Source organism: Lathyrus oleraceus, chromosome 5 (genome assembly GCF_024323335.1).
Source record: "Lathyrus oleraceus cultivar Zhongwan6 chromosome 5, CAAS_Psat_ZW6_1.0, whole genome shotgun sequence".
Taxonomy (NCBI): domain Eukaryota; kingdom Viridiplantae; phylum Streptophyta; class Magnoliopsida; order Fabales; family Fabaceae; genus Lathyrus; species Lathyrus oleraceus.
Window position 1 is genome coordinate 314991976 of NC_066583.1, and position 26604 is coordinate 315018579.

The following is a 26604-nucleotide window of genomic DNA, read 5'->3' on the forward strand; positions in this document are numbered from 1 at the left end:
GCCACCAACCCCTCCAACATTGTCTACAGCAGAGCTACCAATGTCAATGTCTTCTTCGTTAACTTTCTGCCCCTGGCAGTAGATATCAGCCCCATAGTGCCACGGGATAGCACTGTCTTTCTCTTACGGAACGGGTCCTGGTATTGTGATGGTGATCGGACCAACCAAAGTCGGTTGAGGGCTGTCAGAGTAAATTGCAACTGGTGCTGAACTTTCGATGTTCACCGCTGCTGGTTTTGTACTTTCTGGGAAATATATTATTGTCGGAGCGAGTCTCTCGGGAACATATATTTCTTCAGGAGTGAAATAAAACGTCACCGTCGATACATCATTCTTCACTGGACGGGCCTGATCGAACTGAAGACAACCTTCATCTATCAGTTGCTGAATACCCCTTCTCAAACTGTCACATCTGTTTTCGGCAGCTTGACAATTTCTGCATTCTTCCCCACAGCCCGGGAAAATCTGTCCTTTCAGAAGTCGGTCTTTAACCACCGATAGCGAAGTCTTCACCTTAGTCACATCAGAAACCAAATTCAAAGTTTCCCCACTATCAACAGCATTAATCCTCTGCCCGCCGTGAGCCGGCATCGGGTTCTGGATAACATTAGGCACCGGAGCAAAATTGATAGCCTGGGCATCTCTCAAATCTTGTACCTTTAACTGGAAAGCCTTGCAATTATCTGTAGTATGGCCAGGTGCGTTGGAGTGAAAAGCACATCTGGCGTTGACATCATAACCTCTAGGCAAATTATTGGGATCGATTGGTGGGGCCAGAGTTCTCAACGTAACCAGATTCATGTTAATCAGCTTGGGAAGTAATACTGAATAAGGCATTGGGATTGGTTCGATGACCCGGTCCGTCTGCCTTGGACGTTGTTGATAGTGTCTCTGCTGACCCGGATTACCTCTTTGTTGTTGATTGTTGTACCTGGGTTGTTGTTGCGGATGATATTGCGGTTGAGGAACAGGTGTTGGAATAATGACTGCGGCCACTTGATCTTGATAATAATTAGGGCGTCCTCTACCCCTGCCTCTGCTGGCATACACAACGCTTGCCTCACCTTCTTTTCTTCGCTGACCGTTACCAGCAAACGGTCTCTTGGGACCTGATTAGTTGGAAGCACTATTGTCTTGAATTCGGCCCATCTCCAACAGACTCTCGATTCTTTCTCCAGCAATTACTATCTCTGCAAAGCTGATTGACGGGCAAGCAGCCAATCTCTCGATATAATTGCCTTGAAGAGTGTTCATGAACATGTCCGCCCTCTCCCTTTCAGACATAGGGGGTTGGACGGACGCAGCAATTTGTCTCCAACGCTGAGTATACTCTCTAAAGGTTTCCTTGGCAGTCTGAGACATACCTTGCAACAAGGTTCGATTTGGAGCCATGTCCAAGTTGTATTGATATTGCTTGACAAAAGCCTCTGCCAAGTCTTTCCAGCTCTTGATGGTAGTACGAGACAAATGAGAATACCATTCACGAGAAGCTCCAGTTAGGCTGTCTTCAAAATAGTACATCCACAGCTTTTCATCTTCCGTGTGAGCTCCCAACCTTCCCAGATAAGATTGGAGATGAGTGCGTGGGCAAGAAGCCCCGTTGTATTTCTCAAAAGTAGGGGGTTTGAACTTGTGAGGAATCCTTACTCCCTGAACCAGACCAAGATTTGTGACATCAAAGCCTAAGGAATTTTGAGACTCCAAAGATTTGAGCTTCTCAGCAAGCTCATCCATACGGCGAGTGGTCTCGAGGGCCCCGTCGTGCAAAGAAAATTGATCATACTGATAATCTTCAGTAACGGGGCGCCCGTTAATCCGAATTCCTTGATTCACATTGTACCTTCCGCCAATACACTTTCCAACATTCTCTGTGTTGCCAACATTACCCGGGTTTCCATCAGCATTTGCGTTACCCGCGTTACCAGTGTTCACAGGGTTATCAGCGTTCCCAAGGTTACCGGGGTTTCCCTCAGCATTTGGTATCTCCACCTCTGGATCTGGTCTTGGTTGCTCAACTAATTCCCTTAGCTTTTCCTGGCCTTCTGCCATACCAGTCATCAATGTCATGAACTGATCCATCCTTTCACGCATATCAGCCAGCTCTTTCTGTACTTGGTCCATCGCTAGTTGTGGACGATTTTCCTTTGTCGGGTACCTGTGGACTCGCTTGGGACCAATACTGCCTGAACAAGGAACAAGCATTAGACACTGTGGTGACTCCTGCAAAACAAACAAGGGTTAATATGCATGGTATGCGATGCACTGCTTATTCAATTTTTAGGGCACCCCCCTTTTGAAAGGGAATACCCTGCAAATGAATAAGCATGAGATGTTGGATGCAAATATGCAGATGATGTTATGCAATGCGAAGGCATGTCAATCAGAATTGCTGGATCCGCTTGAACATCTGTCAGGTTGCACTGTCTGAAGAGAAACCCACTGAGGACTATAATACGAAATCAGAACTCTGCTTCAACAAACCGGGCTGGTTGGAGGTTAAGGTTTCCTGAATTTAGCCCGCCCCTCACTGGTAGGTTCTAAGAACAGAAGTTCGTCAGCTTCAGCCCTTCAGTCGCGAATAATACGTTTACCACTGAAGGTTTGGTATTATTACGTGACAAAAGACCTCCATTGACTCCCCTCAACAGGACATCCTAATAGCAAGTTCCCAGTCTCGGGATCCTCGGATTGAGCAGCGAGAATGCGCCCACCAGAGCTAACATAATCACGCCTCGGAGGAGAGGCCTCGACTGATTTCTCGGGAAATGGTCACTAGAGTCGACGATTTCTAGAGGAACATCCTACCGTTACGGAACACCCGTAAGACATAATATATCCAAAAGAAACCTCGTCTGGGTGTGGTTCTTCACGAACGACTTAACGTAGCAACACGCCACGCAAGCCTCATGATTATCCACTCTAAAACCTGTGTGTACACTCAAGCCTGGGTAATGGGCTTATCTCTCATAGAACACCCCATCCCAACAAACAAACAAACAGATCCAACAGATACAACAGATGCATGCAAGCAGGTAAGCAAATAAAGGTATAAAAGAATGAACACCCAATAAACAAGAAATCACACAAGCTAGGAGGGACTCGCTTAGGGAAGATGGACCAGCAAGAGGTCAACTTCTTAGTGTCCCCAGCAGAGTCGCCAGTTGTCGCAACCTGAAAGATACAGTGCGCGAAAAAACAACCGGCGAAAGAAAATGACAGAAGAGTCGCCACCGTGCGTTATTCATCCCAAAGGAGGGAAAGGAAACGCTCGAAGTAAACCTGAAAAAGGAAAGGACAAGACGGGGTCTTGCAACAAATCTTGAGTTCGGGAGTCTGTTATACGAAGGGAAGGTATTAGCACCCCTACGCATCCGTAGTACTCTACGGGATCCACTTTCGTAGTTCTTGTCTAAAGGGTGTGGGTTTATCTAATGTGTTATTTACTAAAAATAGGGGGTTAAATGAAAATGACTCGCGCGGATGTCGCATCCACTGCATACGTATCTCATCTGAATATGAGAATCAGAGTCTTCGTAGCTCGGCTAACTATGGGGTTATGGATTGGGTTTTGGACGAACGACGTCACTACGCAATCTACCGGATGCTCGACCTTTCGAGACTTACTCGCCTGTAGTAGAAGGAGTTAACATGTTGCTTTGGGTTTTAGGGTTTGGGATGCTCAAGGGCAAAAAGGCAGTCCTTGACGAAGGAACCGCGCTACCTGCAGGGATACGAACACATACAAAACAAATATGTATGAAGTAAATGAGCCAACAAGGGGCTCAGAAGTAAATAAACAAAAGAAAACAAATGCCTCCTATCGAGGTCTCCCAGCTAAGAAAACGATAAAATGTGGAAAAGAGGTAAAAGTACCACACAGATAAAGATCCGAAGTAACAGCAATTAAAGGAGTAAGAAACCCAGGGATCTCCCAAGCTAATGCCATCAAAGAAAGGTGAGTCAGTACAGGTAATTGGAATGAACCTCCAGGGGGTATCCCACAAATAAAGTGGGAAAACCACGCAAACCATCTCTGCAAGAGTCTGTGAGCCCTCACAAAAACTCAACAAAAGGGTTAGTGAAACACGATAAGCATTTTTTTCATGGATAACGGTATGGTTTCAGAAACCTCAAACCCTGTGGCATACATTTCAGAAATCATGTGATTAAACATTCAAGGCATAAGTTTCACCAATTCATGCATAATTAAACCCGTGGGCAAAAACATAATGAAATTCATCCATCATACCTCATACATTCAGATGATCCAAATTAAGAGCATAAAATTATGGGAATGAGGCAAACCTGATGGGAGAGACCGGTTGAAATGTTAGGGTTTGTGTGAGATGGGGGTTGCTCTGAGTCCTCTGTCAGGTTCTTTCTCCAGATTTTGTCCAGGGTTTTGTTTCAAGGAAACCTCAGAGTATTTTGCTTGTCTTTTCTTTTCTCCAGGGTTCTTCTCTCACTATCCTTTTCCCAGACAGGGTAATAGGAATAGAATGAATATTTGTTTCATCGAAACTCTAGTATTTATAGGCTAATATTGGTAGCTTAGTGGGCTTTTGAGAGAGGTCCAAGTTTTCTGTTATTTATTTATTTATTTTATTATTATTTTTATTTATTTAATTTAATTTAATTTATTTATTTTTTCTATTTTTAAATAAACTTTCTCGGATCTAATTCTGATTGACATGATGAAATGCAATATGAAATGCTAAATGAATGCATGAATGAGGAGGGAAAATTTTGGGGTGTTACAGAAAGCAAGTCAGCAAAGCAATCAGAATAAATCTCAAATGGTATCCCACAAATAAAGTGGAATACCAAGCAAGCTATCTCTTCAGGAGTCATGCGAGCCCTCACAAAAACTCAACAAACAAGTTAGACTGACAAGATGGGGTGCAATCGAGAGTTACACCCAACAGAAGGACCATAACCACAACAACGTCAGGTAAACAGTGCACGGATGCAATAGAAAACATGTCACACAAAACAGATTAGAGAGCTAATAGAAAAAAAACAAGTATTGTCACGGTCGCTACTGCTTCACTTAGATAAGGCTTAGCAAAGCTTCACTGCAGATTCGCCTAGCAAAGGTGCTAGCGAATGCCTGCGGGTTCTGGATTCTCCATTGATAATAGTACGATTCCAGTAACCCCAAACCCCGTGGTAGCCACTTCAGAAATTAAGTGATCAAACATTCATCGCATTGTTCTATACATTCATGCATATTTAAACCCTAATGATACCCACTCTTCTAAATCACCCATAATGTCTTATACATTTAGAAATTTCAAATTGAAAGCATAAAGTAATGGAAATAGGGCAAACCTGATTGGAGAGATCGAATGAAATTGAATTGCCCGGTCGGATTTGCAAAGCAATCTTAGGGTTTATACGAGATGGAATTGATAGAGGTGATTTTGTGCCAGTGAGTTCTTCAGTGTCTATGGAAACTGCTCTGAATTCTGTTAGCTCTTCTTTTCTCTAGCTACTTCTCTTCTAGGGTTTTCTTGGGAGATGGAAGTCTAGAATTTATAACCTGATTTTCATGGCTTTGTGGGCTCAAATGAGAGAGGTCCAAGTCCAAGATTTTTCTGTTATATTTTTTTTTATTCTCAAAACGCGTAGGCTTCGCCTAGCGAAGAATCTGCTCGCCTAGCGAGCATGACAGTTCAGACTCGCTAAGCGAACCACGCTGCTCGCCTAGCGAGCATGACAGCTCAGAAACAGGCTTTTGCTCCTTCTAGATTAGCGTTATGAATGATAAATAGACCCCATTTGAACATGTTGGAAGTAACTCAAGTCCTTCCCTTGTGTTGACTGATCACCCAGATAGGATCCACAAAGTGTCTTGGATGATATTCAATCTTCTTGGATCTAATTCTGATTGACATGATGAAATGCAATATGAAATGTTAAATGACCAAAAATGAATGCATGAATGAGGGGGGCAAATTTGAGGTGCTACAATAATACAGCTAAATTCAAGGTCTTCTCATTTATGGATGGATTTTCCGGATATAATCAGATCAAAATGGCACCCGAGGATATGGAGAAGACAACATTCATCACACCTTGGGGAACATTCTGTTATCGAGTGATGCCCTTCGGTTTGAAGAATGCAGGAGCCAAGTATCAACGAGCTATGACTACCTTGTTTCATGATATGATGCATAATGAGATCGAGGTATATGTTGATGATATGATTGCTAAATCAAGAACGGAAGTTAAACATGTAAAGCACCTGTTGAAGCTTTTTCACCATTTGAGGAAGTACAAGCTTCGTCTGAATCCCAACAAGTGTACATTTGGAGTCCGTTCCGGAAAGCTATTGGGCTTTATCGTTAGTGAAAGAGGTATTGAGGTTGATCCTGCAAAGGTCAAAGCAATACAAGAGATGCCTGCGCCCAAAACTGAGAAGCAAGTCCGAGGCTTTCTTGGCCACTTGAATTACATTTCTAGATTTATATCCCACATGACTGCCACATGTGCGCCAATATTCAAGCTCCTCCGGAAAGATCAGTCTCATGATTGGACCAAGGATTGCCAAAAAGCTTTTGACAGTATTAAAGAGTATCTGTCTGAACCTCTGATTCTGTCTCCGCCTGTAGAAGGAAGACCATTGATTATGTATCTGACTGTTCTTGAAGACTCAATGGGTTGTGTCCTTGGTCAGCAGTATGAATTAGGAAAGAAAGAGTATGTCATCTATTATTTGAGTAAGAAGTTTACTGATTGTGAGTCTCGATACTCAATGCTTGAGAAAACATGTTGTGCTTTGGCTTGGGCTGCTAAGCGCTTACACCAATATATGTTGAATCATACGACTTGGTTGATATCCAAAATGGATCCAATCAAGTATATCTTCGAGAAGCCTGCTTTAACAGGGAGGATTGCCCGTTGGCAGATGTTGTTATCTGAGTATGATATTGAGTATCGAGCTCAGAAGGCTATTAAAGGTAGTATCTTGGCTGACCACTTGACACATCAGCCGATCGAGGATTATCAGTCAGTTCAGTATGACTTCCCAGATGAGGAGATTCTGTATTTGAAAATGAAAGATTGTGATGAACCTACACTTGATGAAGGGCCAAAACCTGGTTCCAGATGGAGTATGGTATTTGATGGCGCTGTAAATCAATATGGAAATGGTATTGGGGCAGTGATTATTACTCCTCAGGACACACATTTTCCTTTTACAGCAAGGCTAACTTTCAAATGCACGAATAATATGGCTGAGTATGAGGCTTGTATTATGGGATTGGAAGAATGTATTGATCTTAGGATCAAGCATCTTGATGTTTATGGTGATTCAACCCTCGTTGTTAATCAAATTAAGGGTGAATGGGAAACGAATCAGCCTGGCCTCATTCCATATAGGGATTATGCGAGGAGGATTTTGACATTCTTTACTGAGGTTGACTTCCATCAAATTCCTCGAGATGAGAATCGGACGGCAGATGCTCTTGCTACACTTGCTTCAATGATTGTGGTAAGACTTTGGAATGAAGTTCCCAATATCACCGTGATGCGCTTGGACATACCAACTCATGTATTTGCAGTAGAAGAAGTAAAAGATGATAAGCCATGGTATTATGATATCAAGTGTTTTCTTCAGAGCCAGATTTACCCGCCTGGGGCATCTGTGAAAGATAGGAACACCTTGAGGAGATTGTCAGGCAGTTTCTACCTCAATAGTGATGTGCTTTATAAGAGAAATTTTGACATGGTGCTGCTCAGATGCGTGGATAGACACGAAGCAAACCTATTAATGACTGAGGTCCATGAGGGTTCATTTGGTACTCATTCCAATGGACATGTCATGGCTAGAAAGATGTTGAGAGCAGGCTACTACTGGCTGACAATGGAGTCTGACTGCTGCAAATATGTGAAGAAATACCATAAGTGTCAGATTTATGCGAATAAGATTCATATTCCTCCGACACTTCTAAATGTGATTTCATCACCATGGCCCTTCTCCATGTGGGGAATCGACATGATTGGCATGATAGAGCCGAAAGCGTCCAATGGACACAAATTTATTCTCGTAGCAATTGATTACTTCACTAAGTGGGTTGAAGCGGCATCATATGCAAATGTGACCAGGCAGGTGGTTGTGAAGTTTATCAAGAATCAACTCATATGTCGATATGGTGTGCCAGATAAGATCATTACTGATAATGGATCTAACTTGAACAACAAGATGATGAAAGAGCTGTGTAATGAGTTCAAGATTGCACATCAAAATTCTTCTCCTTACAGACCCAAGATGAATGGGGCTGTTGAAGTTGATAATAAGAATATCAAGAAAATTATACAGAAGATGGTTGTCACGTATAAAGATTGGCACGAGATGTTGCCATTTGCCTTGCATGGGTATCGTACGTCCGTCCGCACTTCAACAGGGGCAACCCCTTTTTCTCTCGTTTATCGCATGGAGGTTGTGCTCCCAGTAGAGGTGGAGATCCCGTCAATGAGAGTCTTGATGAAAGCCAAGTTGACTGATGCTGAATGGGTTCAGGGTCGTTATGACCAGGTGAGTTTGATTGAAGAGAAGAGATTGACTACCATGTGCCATGGTCAGTTATATCAGCAAAGGATGAAGAAAGCCTTTGATAAGAAGGTCAAGCCTCGTGTGTTCCGGGAAGGTGACCTTGTGCTCAAGAAAGTCTTGTCTTTCGCGCCCGATTCCAGGGGCAAGTGGACTCCAAACTATGAAGGTCCATATGTTGTTAAGAGAGCCTTTTCAGGCGGTGCATTGATACTTACAACTATGGATGGGGAGGATTTCACTCGTCCTGTGAATTCAGATGCAGTCAAGAAATACTTCGCCTAAAAAATAAAAATAGAATAACTCGCTAAGTTGAAAACCCGAAAGGGCGGCTTAGGCAAAAATGAGCGTCTCGGTGGATTGAAAACCCGAAAGGGAGATCCAGGCAAAAATTAGAGACATGAAAAATGAATATATGTAACCCGCTAGATTGAGTGTAACACCCTTCAAAAATACCCCAAATATTTAATTAAAATAACAACATATATCAATCAGAGTAGATATGCAATTAAGGGTGTCACACAATTACTTCACACCATTCACCATGATAACTGTCATGCTCTTTTATTAATTCAAAACATAAAACATTTGCACAATACGCAGCGGATAGAGATTAAATCAATCATGCAAAACATGTAGCATATTACATGTAAACTGGTTCACAACCAACAATAAACATTTAAAACATCCCATTCCGATGTTACATCTACCAGAGCATGACCCACTAAGGAACTACTCTAGACTCCAAGCACTAGCTCCTACTCAATTACTGCTCGTTACCTGAAAAATAGTTGTAAGGGTGAGTTCCTCAATCGATATAATAAGCATTATAAAGTATCATGCAATGTTAAGTAATTTAACACATTTCGTCACCCTAAACATAACACACATTCAGTAACGGCACATCAACTCAAACATCATACTCAACACCAACATAAAACACACGTATAATATTGGAATACATCCATTCATATTATACGTCATACATACATTATGCAATGAGACTCCATGCATGCGGTACCGACTATTCGTGAACATATAGTTCAACTTCACCGACCAAATCCAGGTACGGCTACCAAGCTCACTAGTCCCACTCATTTGAGACCTAGTGACTCACATCACTAATTCCTCACCATGGGAATTAGCTACCACCCCAAAGGCCATGCTATGCACACTAATCACCTAGCATGCAAACATCAACAACAGTCCAAAATGACTAACATCACTAATTCCTCACCATGGGAATTAGCTACCACCATAAAGGCCACATTATGCTATGCCAAATCACCTAGCATGCAACATCAACAACAATCCACAATGGACATATGCTCACACTCTAAGCCATGAAACAGTCCATCCACAATTACATACATAATCTATACATTCACAACATTATGCATATTTTCACACATCATCAGCATATTTATCACATAATCATATCATGTCATGCCAAATAATTCAATCACAGTATTAGCACACTCTACTAATACCTATCCTACTCAAAACAACGGGAAATAATCCCTACTATATCACACACCGATATAGGCCAATCACCAATTATGTTCACAACATTAAAATATCAATTTTTTCCAATTTCCAACAGTGTTAACCGGTTAACGCCCTGGGTTAACCGGTTAACGCAGGACAGAACACGCTTTCTGGCAAAACTCAACAGTGTTAACCGGTTAACGCCCTGGGTTAACCGGTTAACGCAGACAGAACAGCAATTTCTCAGAAATCACAACAGTGTTAACCGGTTAACGCCCTGGGTTAACCGGTTAACGCAAGCAAAACAGCAATACTTCACAATTCCTAACAGTGTTAACCGGTTAACACTCTGGGTTAACCGGTTAACGCAAGACAGAAAGCTGTTCCTGCGCTAACACGAAGCAGAATGCAGAATTCTCCGCATTTTCCGCCGTTGGAGGACTTCCGGACCTCCGATTCCGATTCCGTAAAAAGCTATACGTTCGGGAAATCACAACCCATCCAATTACAAATTCAATTTCAGTTTTAACACAACTTATCCAACACAATTTTTCAGCATTCAACATCCCAATTAGGGTCAATTCAACGGCTTATCACTACCCATTACATGTTAACCCATAATACCCATTAAACGACGATAAACCCCCCTTACCTGAATTAATCCGGCAATCTTTAAGCTCCAAGCTTTTCTCTTCTCCAACCTTCTTCCTCTTGCTCTGTCTCTTTGCCCTTTTCCTCTTTTCAGCCGCTTCTCTGCTTTTCACGTGAAAACCCTTATTCCAAAATGGAACTCTTTTCCTTATTCCAACTTATATACTCCAATAATAAAATCCAATAATATTACTCCAATAATAATAATAATCCAATAATATTCCAAATTATTTAATTAAATTAATAAATATAATATTAACTTAAATTAAATAATTATCTTATTTTTATCGGGGTGTTACAACTCTCCCCCACTAAAAGAGTTTTCGTCCTCGAAAACATACCTCAAGCGAATAACTCCGGATAAGACTCCTTCATCTGACTCTCCAGTTCCCAAGTCACATTGCCACCTGCTGGTCCTCCCCAAGCTACCTTCACCAAGGCAATTTCTTTACCCCGCAACTGCTTCAACTCTCGATCCTCGATCCTCATAGGTGATGTTTCAACAGTCAGGTTATCTCTCACCTGTACATCATCTATTTGGACCACATGCGACGGATCAGAAATGTATCTCCTCAATTGAGACACATGAAAAACCTCATGCAAATTCGCAAGCGACGGCGGTAAAGCGATACGATAGGCTACCTCCCCTATCCTCTCCAAAATCTGATAAGGACCAATAAATCGAGGTGTCAACTTCTTCGACTTCAAAGCTCGACCAACCCCAGTTATCGGAGTGACACGAAGAAACACATGATCTCCCTCTTGAAACTCAAGTGACTTCCTCCTCTTGTCATGATAACTCTTCTGACGACTCTGAGCAATTCTCATCTTCTCCTGAATCATCTTAATCTTTTTCGTAGTTTGTTGAACAATCTCCGGTCCAACCACAGCACTCTCACCGGACTCATACCAACATAAAGGCGTCCGACATCTCCTACCATACAAAGCTTCAAACGGTGCCATACCAATGCTCGAATGAAAACTATTGTTGTAAGTAAACTGAATCAAAGGTAAATAACAATCCCAAGTACCTCCCTTTTCCAAAACACAAGCCCTCAAAAGATCCTCCAGTGTCTGAATCGTCCTCTCAGTCTGACCATCAGTCTGCGGATGATATGCAGAACTCAATCTCAGCTTAGTTCCCAAAGCCTTCTGCAAACCTTCCCAGAACTTCGATGTAAATCTAGGATCTCTGTTTGAAACAATACTCGACGGAATACCATGCAAACTTACAATTTTCTCAATATACAACTCAGCTAATCTCTCTAACGGATAATCCATTCTGATCGGAATGAAATGAGCCGATTTTGTCAATCTGTCAACAATCACCCAAATAGCTTCAAAATTCTTAATCGTTCTCGGTAAACCAGAAACAAAATCCATACTGATACTATCCCACTTCCACTCTGGAATAGCCAACGGTTGCATTAGCCCAGACGGCTTCTGATGCTCAATCTTTGACTTCTGACAAGTCAAACAAGAATAAACAAAACTCGCAATTTCTCTTTTCATTCCCGGCCACCAAAACAACTTTTTCAAATCATGATACATCTTCGTAGCTCCAGGATGAATACTCAGGCCACTACGATGTCCTTCCTCAAGAATACTCTTCTTAAGTTTGGTAACATCCGGAATACACACCCGATTACCAAATTTCAAAACACCATTCTCATCCACTCTAAATTCACCACCTTGACCTTGATTCACTATAGTCAACTTATCAACCACAAGCACATCGGATTTCTGACCCTCTCTAATATCATCCAGAATACCACTCGTTAACTTCAACATTCCCAATCTAACACTATTGTGAGTACTCTCACACACCAAACTCAAGTCTCTAAACTGCTCAATTAAATCCAATTCCTTAACCATTAACATAGACATATGCAATGATTTTCGACTCAATGCATCAGCCACTACGTTTGCTTTACCCGGATGGTAATTCAAACCAAAGTCATAATCCTTCAGAAACTCTAACCATCTCCTCTGTCTCATATTCAGCTCTTCCTGATCAAACAAATACTTTTAACTTTTATGGTCACTGAAACCTCAAATCTTGACCCATACAAGTAATGCCTCCACAACTTCAGAACAAAAACCACAGCTGCCAACTCTAAATCGTGTGTCGGATAGTTCCTCTCATGAACCCTCAGCTGTCTCGAAGCATAAGCTATAACCTGCTTATTCTGCATCAACACACCACCCAAGCCCAACAATGACGCATCACAGAAAACCTCAAATAGTTCTGACGGACTCGGTAATATCAGAATAGGAGCAGTAGTTAACCTTCTCTTTAACTCTTGGAAACCTTCTTCACACTTTGAGTCCCAAATAAACGCTTGCCCCTTCCTAGTCAACATCGTCAACGGTAACGCCAACTTAGAAAATCCCTCAATGAATTTCCTATAATAACCTGCAAGTCCAAGAAAACTCCTTATCTCAGAAACTGACTTCGGAGCTTCCCACTTAGATACCGCTTCTATCTTAGAAGGATCAACAGCAACACCACCTCTTGCAACCACATGACCAAGAAAACTAACCTCTTCTAACCAAAATTCACACTTAGACAGTTTAGCAAATAACTTCTTTTCTCGTAGAACTTCTAAAACCACTCTCAAATGTTCAGCATGCTCTTCTTCAAATTTCGAATACACCAAAATATCGTCAATAAACACCACAACAAACTTGTCTAGGTACGGATGGAAAATCCTATTCATATACTCCATAAATACCCCAAACGCATTAGTCACACCAAAAGGCATTACAGAATACTCATAATGTCCATACCTTGTTCTGAAAGCAGTCTTCTGAATATCCTTAGCTTTCACACGTATCTGATGATACCCCGATCTCAAATCTATTTTGCTGAACACACTCACACCAACCAACTGATCCATCAAATCATCAATCCTCGGCAAAGGATACCGATTCTTGATCGTCACTTTATTCAGTTGCCTGTAGTCCACACACAATCTCATAGTACCTTCTTTCTTCTTAACCAATAACACTGGTGCACCCCACGGTGACACACTCGGACGAATAAACTTCTTATCCAACAGATCTTCCAACTGACTCTTCAATTCAGTTAACTCAACAGCAGACATACGGTACGGAGCCATCGATATCGGCCTAGTACCAGGTACCAAATCAATCGAGAACTCAACTTCACGCTCTGGCGGTAATTCATTCACTTCTTCCGGAAACACATCAGGAAAATCACACACCACAGCTAGATCGCAAATCACTAGTTTATCTTTAGCCTCCAAAGTCGCTAACAGCATAAACAACTCTGCCCCATCTGCTACTGCCTCATTCACCTGCCTCGCTGATAGAAACAAACTCATTCCTTCCTCAACCTCAGGAAAAATCACAGTCTTATCAAAACAGTTGATATAAACTCGGTTAAACACCAACCAGTTCATACCCAAGATAACATCAATCTGTACTAGTGGGAGACACACGAGGTCCATCCCAAAGTCTCTACCAAAAATACTCAAAGGAAAATTCAAACAAATTGAAGTAGTAGTCACTGAACCCTTCGCAGGAGTATCAATCACCATACTACCAAGCATCTCAGATATCTCTAACTTAAGTTTCACAGCACAATCCAAAGGTATAAAGGAATGAGTCGCACCTGTGTCAATAATAGCTACAAGAGGAAAGCCATTAATATAACACGTACCTCAGATCAAACGATCATCTGCATAAGTCTCAGAACCCGGTAAAGCAAAGACCTTGCCTCCCGACTGATTCTCTTTCTTCGGCTTAGGACACTGTGGACTGATATGACCCACCTCTCCACAGTTGAAACAAGTCACAGTCTTCAACCGGCACTCTGCAGCCAAGTGACCACCTTTGCCACATTTGAAACACTTCCTCGCAGCACTGGTACACTCATGGACATGATGTCCAGCCTGACCACATCTGTAACACTTAGCAGGGGCACTAGAGTCTCCCCCACTAGGCCTCTTCATCCCACTCTGTCTCTGAAAACCTTTGCCAACTGCATACGGTTTTCCATGGTCATTCTGATTCTTCCCTTTCCTATCAACCCTCTGCTGATAGCTTTCCGCTCTGGCCTTGGTATCCTGTTCAAACATTCTGCAACAGTCGACCAAATTAGAAAACACTCTAATCCGCTGATACCCAATAGCCTGCTTGATCTCGGGACGTAACCCGTTCTCAAACCTCACGCATTTTGAAAATTCTCCAGTAGCCTCATCATAGGGAGTGTAATACTTCGACAGCTCTGTGAACTTAGCAGCATACTCAGTAACAGACCGGTTGCCCTGCTTCAATTCTAAGAACTCTATCTCTTTCTTTCCTCTAACATCCTCTGGAAAATACTTCCTCAGGAATCTCTCTCTGAACACAGCCCAAGTGATCTCAGCATTCCCAGCAGATTCCAACTCAGTGCGGGTAGCAACCCACCAATCATCTGCTTCTTCTGACAGCATATGCGTACCGAACCTGACCTTCTGGTTATCGGCACACTCAGTCACTCGGAAGATCCTCTCGATCTCCTTCAACCACTTCTGAGCACCATCTGGATCGTATTCTCCCTTGAACATTGGAGGATTGTTCTTCTGGAACTCACTCAGTTGACGAGCAGCTCCCATTCCCACAACATTCGGATTTCCTCCAAGTACTCCAGCTAGCATACCCAGAGCCTCAGCAATCGTAGCATCGTCTCTACTTCTTCCAGCCATCTCTGTTCTGAGAACCCAACAAGATAAAACAATAAGTACTGATAGGGTTATACAACACCTATCCCGTACAGGGGAAACAGAATAATTACGACTCGACTCGACCGACTATGCTCTGATACCACTAATGTAACACCCTTCTAAAATACCCCAAATATTTAATTAAAATAACAACATATATCAATCAGAGTAGATATGCAATTAAGGGTGTCACACAATTACTTCACACCATTCACCATGATAACTGTCATGCTCTTTTATTAATTCAAAACATAAAACATTCGCACAATACGCAGCGGATAGAGATTAAATCAATCATGCAAAACATGTAGCATATTACATGTAAACTGGTTCACAACCAACAATAAACATTTAAAACATCCCATCCCGATGTTACATCTACCAGAGCAGGACCCACTAAGGAACTACTCTAGACTCCAAGCACTAGCTCCTACTCAATTACTGCTCGTTACCTGAAAAATAGTTGTAAGGGTGAGCTCCTCAATCGATATAATAAGCATTATAAAGTATCATGCAATGTTAAGTAATTTAACACATTTCGTCACCCTAAACATAACACACATTCAGTAACGGCACATCAACTCAAACATCATACTCAACACCAACATAAAACACACGTATAATATTGGAATACATCCATTCATATTATACGTCATACATACATTATGTAATGAGACTCCATGCATGCGGTACCGACTATTCGTGAACATATAGTTCAACTTCACCGACCAAATCCAGGTACGGCTACCAAGCTCACTAGTCCCACTCATTTGAGACCTAGTGACTCACATCACTAATTCCTCACCATGGGAATTAGCTACCACCCCAAGGGCCATGCTATGCACACTAATCACCTAGCATGCAAACATCAACAACAGTCCAAAATGACTAACATCACTAATTCCTCACCATGGGAATTAGCTACCACCATAAAGGCCACATTATGCTATGCCAAATCACCTAGCATGCAACATCAACAACAATCCACAATGGACATATGCTCACACTCTAAGCCATAAAACAGTCCATCCACAATTACATACATAATCTATCTATTCACAACATTATGCATATTTTCACACATCATCAGCATATTTATCACATAATCATATCAGGTCATGCCAAATAATTCAATCACAGTATTAGCACACTCTACTAATACCTATCCTACTCAAAACAACGGGAAATAATCCCTACTATATCACACACCGATATAGGCCAATCACCAATTATGTTCACAACATTAAAATATCAATTTTTTCCAATTTCCAACAGTGTTAACCGGTTAACGCCCTGGGTTAACCGGTTAACGCAGGACAGAACACGCTTTCTGGCAAAACTCAACAGTGTTAACCGGTTAACGCCCTGGGTTAACCGGTTAACGCAGACAGAACAGCAATTTCTCAGAAATCACAACAGTGTTAACCGGTTAACGCCCTGGGTTAACCGGTTAACGCAAGCAAAACAGCAATACTTCACAATTCCTAACAGTGTTAACCGGTTAACACCCTAGGTTAACCGTTAACGCAAGACAGAAAGCTGTTCCTGCGCTAACACGAAGCAGAATGCAGAATTCTCCGCATTTTCCGCCGTTGGAGGACTTCCGGACCTCCGATTCCGATTCCGTAAAAAGCTATACGTTCGGGAAATCACAACCCATCCAATTACAGATTCAATTTCAGTTTTAACACAACTTATCCAACACAATTTTTCAGCATTCAACATCCCAATTAGGGTCAATTCAACGGCTTATCACTACCCATTACATGTTAACCCATAATACCCATTAAACGACGATAAACCCCCCTTACCTGAATTAATCCGGCAATCTTTAAGCTCCAAGCTTTTATCTTCTCCAACCTTCTTCCTCTTGCTCTGTCTCTTTGCCCTTTTCCTCTTTTCAGCCGCTTCTCTGCTTTTCACGTGAAAACCCTTTTTCCAAAATGGAACTCTTTTCCTTATTCCAACTTATATACTCCAATAATAAAATCCAATAATATTACTCCAATAATAATAATAATCCAATAATATTCCAAATTATTTAATTAAATTAATAAATATAATATTAACTTAAATTAAATAATTATCTTATTTTTATCGGGGTGTTACATTGAGTACCCCACCCTGGGACAATCTAGGCAAAAAAAAATTATAGGGATTTGGCAAGTAACTGCATCCTGACAAGACTTTGTTCTACAAACTGCATCCGTCAGAGATTCTCGCTCATTCATCATCAACCGAAGCTTCAAATACATCGGATTCAGAATTGGTGAAGAAATGGTCATTATGTTCAATGTAGCCCTTTTCCAATATATATCACCAATTTCAAATTTGTAAAGATCTGTGGACTCTTGCCATTTGCAGACTACCATTCCATCAAATAAATTTGAGCCTTTATCCAATTATTTGCACTCTTATTTGTTTCTATTCAACAAAGGTTTTTCATGTTCTAATTGAAAAAAAATATCATTGTTTTAAATAATCAAATTTTTCATAATTTGTTTTTTTAAACAAAGTGAACATTCACAATGACATAGGGATACTGGGAATGCCTGCAGTGCTCTCCCAAGGATAGTAAGATTCTCGACAGGGTAAGACATTTGTTCATATTCCTGGCATGCTCGTGTCCTCTTCCTCCGGAGCCTCCTATCGTTCTATCTCTGAAGCAGAGTGTTGGGTAAGATTATTCATCTCTCCCCCCTCAGCAGATAAGACTCTTGGTAGGACAATATTTGATGACCCTTGGAAGCTTCTGGTTTATGGTTTCTCCCTTCCAGAGATCCATCTTCCTCTTTGATAACTTCCCCGGTAGAGTTGCTTCTATGTCAGAGTTCATCCGTGCAACGACTTTGCCCCAGTTGGAATGACTGATGCTCATTCCCCTGCAGAGAACTTTGTTCCCTTGTATCTCTTGCCCCTCATCAGATTGGATATCTTCCACTGAGCCTGGCTTTCTCTCTTGAGAATGTAGTACCGGATGTTTGTGAACTTGATCGTTGGACTTGTTTGTGTTAGAAATGTATGTTTGTCAGTATTCGTCATACATAAACCATGCATATATGCATAGTGATAACATTCTAGTATTCATGTTGCATTCTTTGCCATATATCTTTGATTGTTATCTCTTGCTAGTGGGTAATATGCTTCCCCAAGCAGATGTCTGTGTCTGATCCCCATACAGTATCAGCCCCATAAGCAGAAAGTGTTTATCCTTCCTTCCATATTCCGCACCGAGTTATATCCTTGTGGATAATGGTTGTTTCTGCTTCCTCCCAGCACATATATTGGGATGGAGTTCCCCATTGAGCTATATCCTCATAGAGACAAGCCTTGTTTCATAGTGTCTATGTAGTTTGATCCTAGTCTGGCCTCTTATGACTGTTTCCTGCATTCCCCTGTGGTATAGATGAATAGTTGCTCAGTAACCAGTAGTTATCCATCTTTGCCCCGGCGGAGTCTGTGGTTTTCTACCCTTATATCGGTAGTTGTAAACTCTATTTTATCCCCTTGCAGAGGTAGCCTTGTTTTTGTTCATCCTAACTGATGACGGTTACTTTTCCGTGGTTTCTACCCAATATCTGGTAGATGTAATCCCCTCTTTGACAGTTATCTTTATCCAATATTCGATATTGATATTACTTCACCTTTTGAGTATATCTCCCAGTAACCGGTGATATATCTCCTAGATCATTGCCTTTGTTAGTGTATCCCCAGCGGGTCATCTTTCATTTTCCTTTTGTCGGCAATGATCGTTTCTCCCTTTGTTTGGTCATCATTTTATACCTAATGTTGGTATCCCGATGCCCTTTTCTTTCGGTCAATTTATCCTTTATTAACCCAGTAACCGGTTGTGGATAATCTTCCATGCGAGTATGTTATCTGCGTTCTGACGGTAATAGATAATATATCTCATGCGCTCTTTGGTCGAAGTCTTCTATTCTTCCCCAGTTGAGTAAGATTCGTATCCCCTTTTGTGGAATCGAATGCCCATCCTGTAATCGAGTCTGTTTTTTAGCCCTCTTTTGGATGATGAGTGTCTTGGAAATATTCCCCAATTCACGCTTGGTCGGTCACCTATTATATGCCCAGTAACCGGTATCCCTGGTGTTCCTTCCTCCCTGCTCCCTATTATGACTTTTTGTCCCCTTGCGGAGTCAGATTCTCCTGAGCTGAAGTTTACCTTTTTAGGTCTTCCTCAGATGATTTTCGGATGTTTGATATCTCTCACCTTTATACCGGTCTTAGATGTTCATTCTCCCAGAGCATGTTGTTCTCTCACCTTTATACCGGTGTTCGGATCATATATCTCTTTGAGCTTACTACCCAGTAACCGATAATACCTCATCCCATTGCTTCCCCAGAGGAATTTTGTTTGGGTGTTTCCCCAGCGAGGTCCCTTAGTGGATTCTCTCAGCCCGAGACCCGATTTTTATCCGAAGTATCCGTTACGGATAAGTTTTTGCTGTATTGGCATATTCCCCAACACATGCATCTTTGAGTCAGCTCGAGTCTTTCCATGGATTTATTTCATGGATTCCCTTTGTGTCTCTCAACAAGTTTCAAGTCGTGACCTGCTCACGCATTTTTACCCCTTTGCTCCCCAGTAACGTCCCTAGAGTCCTTGTCTCATTTACAAATGTGTTACTCTAGTGGATTTTCAGTTGTTCCTGATTTCTTTCTTTGTGGACGCATATCCCCACAGAGTGTTACCATTTGCATACATACATTTGCATCATGAGGTCTCTTAGGGACCAAAATTCGTCTCTTTTTATTATTTAAGCCCATTCTACCTCGTCGAAACGAAGATTTTAACCTTCACTTCTCCGGCTAGAATGACCTTAAATAGGGGCATCTGTAAGACCCCAATTTTGACCCTAAGATCCCTCATGGCATCATAACATTGCATCTGCAAAGCCTCAAGGATCATAAGCATCTTGGTTCCCCTTGCCTCTGGATGGGACCTCTTGTGAGTAGGTTTGAGATCAGTGAGCATACTTGAATTATGTCACTAACATTTCTTGTTTGTAGCTTGAGCAATCACAAGGTCAAAAAGCTTCTAGGTGATCCTTTGTGCAATGATATGGCCAAGAGAAGATGAAGGCAAGCATGGAAATGGTCCCCAAAGCTCTCATCCATCAAATATGCCTCCCTAGTATCTCAATTCATCATTTTGATCAAAGCAAATCAAAGGGTTTGAAGTTTGTGTCCCAAAGAGCCCTAATTCATCTGATCACCCACAATGCCTTGCTAATGAAGCAACCTCAGCCCATGGTCAAATACAATCATGGGAAGTTCTCTAATACATCATTTCATGCATATTTGAGCTTATTTAAGTGTCCTCAATCACCATATCATCAAGATATGAGTTGTGGACTTGAGAAAGTTGATCAGTCAATTCATCTAACTATTTTGAAATGCACTGAGACCTAACCTTTTATGTTTTGGTCAAATGGAGATGATCCCAAAATAAAAAATGTTCTTAAGGACAATATGAACAACTTTCATGTTCATCAAAAATTGATTTGAAGCTTAGAAGGTCATATCCCATTCCAAGACATTATAGGTCATTTTGACTGAAACCCTAATATTGGGTCAACTTCCCAAGAACATAACACATTCATTTTTTATGATTTTGAGGTGGGATTAAATGCATTGGAAATCGTATTGTGTCTACTTCAAATGTGATGTTGAACAAAAGTTCAAAATCTCAAAAGAAATACATGTGATAATGCAAAACATTATAGGTCACTTTGGACTAAATGCATTGAAAGGCAAAAAAGTCCAACTTCAAGTGCCCATAACTTCTTCATCAAAAATCCAAATGATGCAAAATTTAAGTCCATATTGATTGTATTGAAAAGATATACAACTTTGATGTTGGAGGTGTTTCCATGTAAGGCTTGAATCATCAAAACAGAAGGGCTTGAAGTTGATCCATTTTGACAAAATTCTCAAAGGCATGTTTTGCACTATGAACTTCATGGCCTGTTTTCATAAATTTCCACACTTCAAATGAGTTTTTTTTCAACATAACACTTGTTCCTTATGTCAAGACCTTTCTAACCATTATGCATATGCTTAGGTTTGGATTTTATGATTGGTATTTTCGAAGAGATGAAGTTTTAGGCACAATTATGCAATTCATGATGAAACCTCATGCACAAGCCATTGCCTTGCAAATCACACGTCCACACCTCCTCCAAACAAGCTCAGCATCCGTTTGCACCATGTTTTGGGCCTCACATGCGCCTGTACAGGCCCATGCATGGAGGACCCAATTCTCATGCACACGAATTCTTCATGACTTTACATCAGTTGTGGCTATAACTAGAAGGCATTGCTCACTTCAGAACTCAACCTAAGGGCGCCTGAAATGCTGCAAGAGTGAATTCCTAACCATACCAAAGGAACTAAATCCATTTTCTTCAAAAAATTCATATCTGAAATTCAATTGAATTTGGTTGAATCTTCAGATCTAAAGTTCTTAAACCTTCATCATCTGATCCATTGAAGTTCTGTTTTGCAAAAGGAACCAAGGAAAGTGACTCAAAACTTCACAATTCAAAGGTGTGCATCAACTGGTTTTTTCTTCGAAACTCCTTATTCTTTGATTCGTTGGCCTTGATATTGTGTTGTCTGAAGTCCTCTCTATAGAGGCATCATTGTTGTATGCTCAATTTTCAAAATCAAGCAAGTTCATGATGAACACCATCAAGATTCCATCTCTGATTTCTCTCTTAATAGGAATCTAGAGTGGAAGTGAGTGGTATAGGAGTGATGTACATCACTTTCTCTTTCGATTGATGCCTAGATCGTCCATTTTGGTGAGCATTTGAACCTCTGTGTTTTTTTGCCCTCGCCGGAGCTCACCGGAGAAGACGGTGGCGCTGGCCACCGTCTCTTTGCCAGATTGAATCTGGACTATTGGATGCGTTTCCCAGATCTAATCACAGCCTTTCATTCTTATGACTGTCAATAATGCATTGTGTTTCGCCTTTGACTCTGGATCACCATGAGCGCGCGCATGAGGGCCTTAAGATGTGCCACCTCATTTAATGAAATCTCATCCAACGCGCCAGACTTTTTCTGATTTTCTTAATTTCCATTTTATTTTCTTTAATTCCATTTTATTTCAAAAATTCATAACTCTTTCATTTTTAATCCAAAAAATATGGGACCAATTGCATTATTTCTCTTTTTAATTCTAGTGTCTAAAAATGATTTTTAATATTTTTTATTTCATCATTTGATATTTTTTGTGAATTTTCTCTTTTTTGGTTATTTTTAATTCATTTTAAATAGTTTTTGATATTCAAAAAATACAAAAATATTTTCTTAACATATTTGAATGATGATGGATCTATGAAAAATATTCTCATCGATTTATTAATTGATTTGAGATTTTAGTTCAATTAGGTTATTTTTATTCATTTTTAATTGATTAAAAATAGTTTCTGACTTTTAAAAATGCTGAAATTTTTTGTCAAACTTTGTTTAACCTTGTTGAACTTAGGATAAATCACTTGGATTTTCAAAGTTGATTTGAAGTTATTTTGAAGTTTGACCTTTCTTTATTATTTTAATTCAAGTTTATTTTGAATATTAAAAATGCCTAAAAATATTTTGTTCATGTCTTGACTTCTAATCTTCATCTCACTTCTGCTTTTGATTGTTTGACCATGATCCTCAATGTCATTGGTCAACACTTGTTGATTGGTACATTCCATTTCATTTAATGCACTTTGTTCTTTTATTCTTCATATCCATATTTCTTCTTCTTCTTCTTCTTTCTTTTTGATCAATGAGTTAAAGGTTGATAAGTTAGCATTGATTAGAGAGGCTTAATCTTTCTTGATTCAAATCTAATTCATCTTGATCAATTGATCAAATGATGGCTTTGCATTAAGGATAGGTTGCTTCCTAAATCATGCAAAGGACTTAAACCAATACAAGATCAATTATCTTTTTCTTTTTGGCATGGCAAGTTGTTGGAACTTGGTTCACTAATCAAGACTTCTAACTTGTGTTATTACCTACATTATTATTGACCGGCCTCAGATAGTTGTGACTTCTACATAAGTCCAATTACGATTGCTTAACATAGCGCTAAATTTGCCTTATGGCACACTAACTACTAACACTAATCATTAACCATTAACATTTACTTTTGCACTTTACATTTATGCAATTTACTATTCTTGTACATATTATTCATTTGCTTTTCCCTTTGCTCATTGGAGCACATGTTTATGTTAATGCAATTTGCCTTTTGCTCACATGAACACATAATTGTGTATATACTATTGTGCTTGTGTTTTATCTTGATTGTTGTTGACCACAATGCAAAGAATTGGAAAAAATGAACTTATACTTTAGGACTTTCCCTATGCAAATTTGGAGTCAAAGAGAAACTAGGCATTGGGCCTTTAGAGTGCTACAAAAGTCAAAGAGCAACTAGGCATTGGGCCTTTAGACTGATTAATGTTGAAATATGACCTTGAAAGGACCAACTTCTAAACTCTTCTTGTCCATTCCTTGTTTGTTTTGATAGAATCTTTTGATGTGTGTGTTCTTTTGCTAGGGATTCCAACTTGATCCAAATTGAGGAACCATTACCATGAGCTTCTAAGAGAGAGGAACCCAAGATACATTGAGGAGCTTTCCAGGAGTTCATTTGATTGTTGATTGCTTGAGTTTATGCTTATGTGATTGCTTATTCCAAAGGATGGGAGCTACTTGGATCATCAATATGATCTCAAGAGAGGAACTCTATTTGTGGTTTTGCTTCTTATTCCTTACCTCTTGTATGTTTAGGACTTTAGCCATTCTTCTTCTTCTCTCCACTCTAACCCAAGCCAAAACTTTTGTGCAAACATCTAACACTTGTTTTCAACATTAGAAACCTAAGCCTTATGCTTTTGATTTTCAAACTTCCTTTTCATAACACTTATTTTGAATTGAATCTTTAATTCACTTTGACCATATTTTGTAAACACTCTTCATTGGTAAAAATAACCCATCCAAATATCTTTTTGTGGTTTCAATGGCCACTTTCTTAATCAAATTTTCCATAACCTTTAGTTGTTAGGTTTGAGTTATCCTTGAGGTAGATATAATGCTCACCTGTATCCTTAGTGATAGACAATGAGTCTTCCATGCTTATTATAGGGTTAACCCCTCACTAGCATGTTGAAGCTATCCTCACATGGTGGATTTGTGGTTTTAGGTTGAGTTTTCTCCCTTGGATAACAAAAGACCTTAAGACTTTTGGACCAATCAATTCACCAACTCATTTTGAGATTTTTACCCCGAACTACGAGGTTTTGATCCTAATCTTTTTAAGATGGTACGCAGGCAATGGGTTTACCCATCCAAACACAAAATGTAAATAAACTTGTATATTCTCTCCTCATCTCTTCAATCATGTTTGCACAAAACAAAATTTTCACAAAATACCATCCTTACAACCAATGTGAAAAGGGCTCCCTAGGAGTACCTAGGATGTTTTGGGTGCTTAACACCTTCCCATTGCATAACCAACCCCCTTACCCAGATCTCTGACATTTTTACTAGTTTTTGATTTGGTAAAACTTTTAGGTTTTTTTTCGCTTTCTAACCAATCCTTTGGATAAATAGAAGTGCAGTGGCGACTCAACTTGTATGGTTTACCTTAGATTTAGTCAATATCTCAAATTGTAACGAATACCCCGCTACAGGATCTAACTATGACTACTTGTAAGATCCAAATTTTGTCCCTAAGATCCCTCATGGCATCTTAACATTGCACTTACATTGCCTCAAGGATCATTAGCATCTTGGTTCCCTTTGCCTTTGGGTGGGACCTCTTGTGAGTGGGTGGAGATCACCAGGTATGCTTGAATTGTATATCATTTCTTTTCTTATTTTATTTACTAACCAAAAGCACAAAAATATGTCACTAACATCTTTTGTTTGTAGCTTGAGCAATCACAAGGTCCAAAGCTTCAAGGAGATCATTGGTACAAAGACATGGTCAAGAGGAGATGATAGCAAGCATGGTAATGCTTCCCAAAGCTCTCATCCATCAAATATTCCCCCATAGCACCTCAATTCATCATTTTGATCAAAGCAAGTCAAAGGGTTTGAGGTTTGTGCCTCAGAGAAACCCTAATTCATCTGTGCACCACTATGCCTTGCTCATGAAGCAACCTCAACCCATGATCAAATACAATCAAGGGAAGTTCTTTAATTCATCATTTCATGCATTTTTGAACTTATTTGAGTGTCCTCAATCATCAATTCATCAAGATATGAGTCATGGACTTGAGAAGTTGATCAGTCAATTCATCTAACTATTTTGAAATGTACTGAGACGTAAGTTTTAATGTGTTGGTCAGATGGAGATGGTTCCAAAAGAAAAAATGTTCTTAAGGACAATATGAACAACTTTCATGTTCATCAAAAATTTATTTGAAGCATGGAAGGCCATCTACCATTCCAATACATTATAGGTCATTTTGATTGAAACCTTAATTTTAGGTCAACTTCCCAAGGACATAACTCATTCATTTTTTTTTATGATTTTGAGGTGGTATCAAATGCATTGGAAAGCTTAAGATGTATTCTTCAAATGTTATGTTGAACAAAATTTCAAAATCTCAAAGGAAATACATGTGATAATGCAAGACATTATAGGTCCTTTTTGACCAAATGAATTAAAAAGCAAAAAAGTCCAACTTCAAGTGCCCATAACTTCTTCATCAAAAATCCAAATGATGCAAACTTTAAGTCCGTTTTTATTGTCTTGAAACGATATACAACTTTGATGATGGAGGTTTTTCATTTGAGGCTTGCATCATCAAAACAGAAGGGCTTGAACATTGGCCAAATTTAGAAACTTTGCATTGACATGTTTTGCACATCACACTTTAAACTCAATTTTCATAAATTTCCACACTCCAAATGGACTTTTCCCCAACATAACAATTGTTCCTCACATCAAGACCTTTCCAACCATTACAGACATAATCATGTTTGGATTTGTCAAGTGTTAGTTTCGAAGAAGGGAATATTTTGGTGCATTTATGGAAGCTTGACTCAAACTCATTGCACACTCAAATTACTTCACACTTGCACGTCCATTTCAGTTTAAATTGACTTCAGCTTGCCATTCCAATAAGATTTGGGCCCTCCATGTGCCTG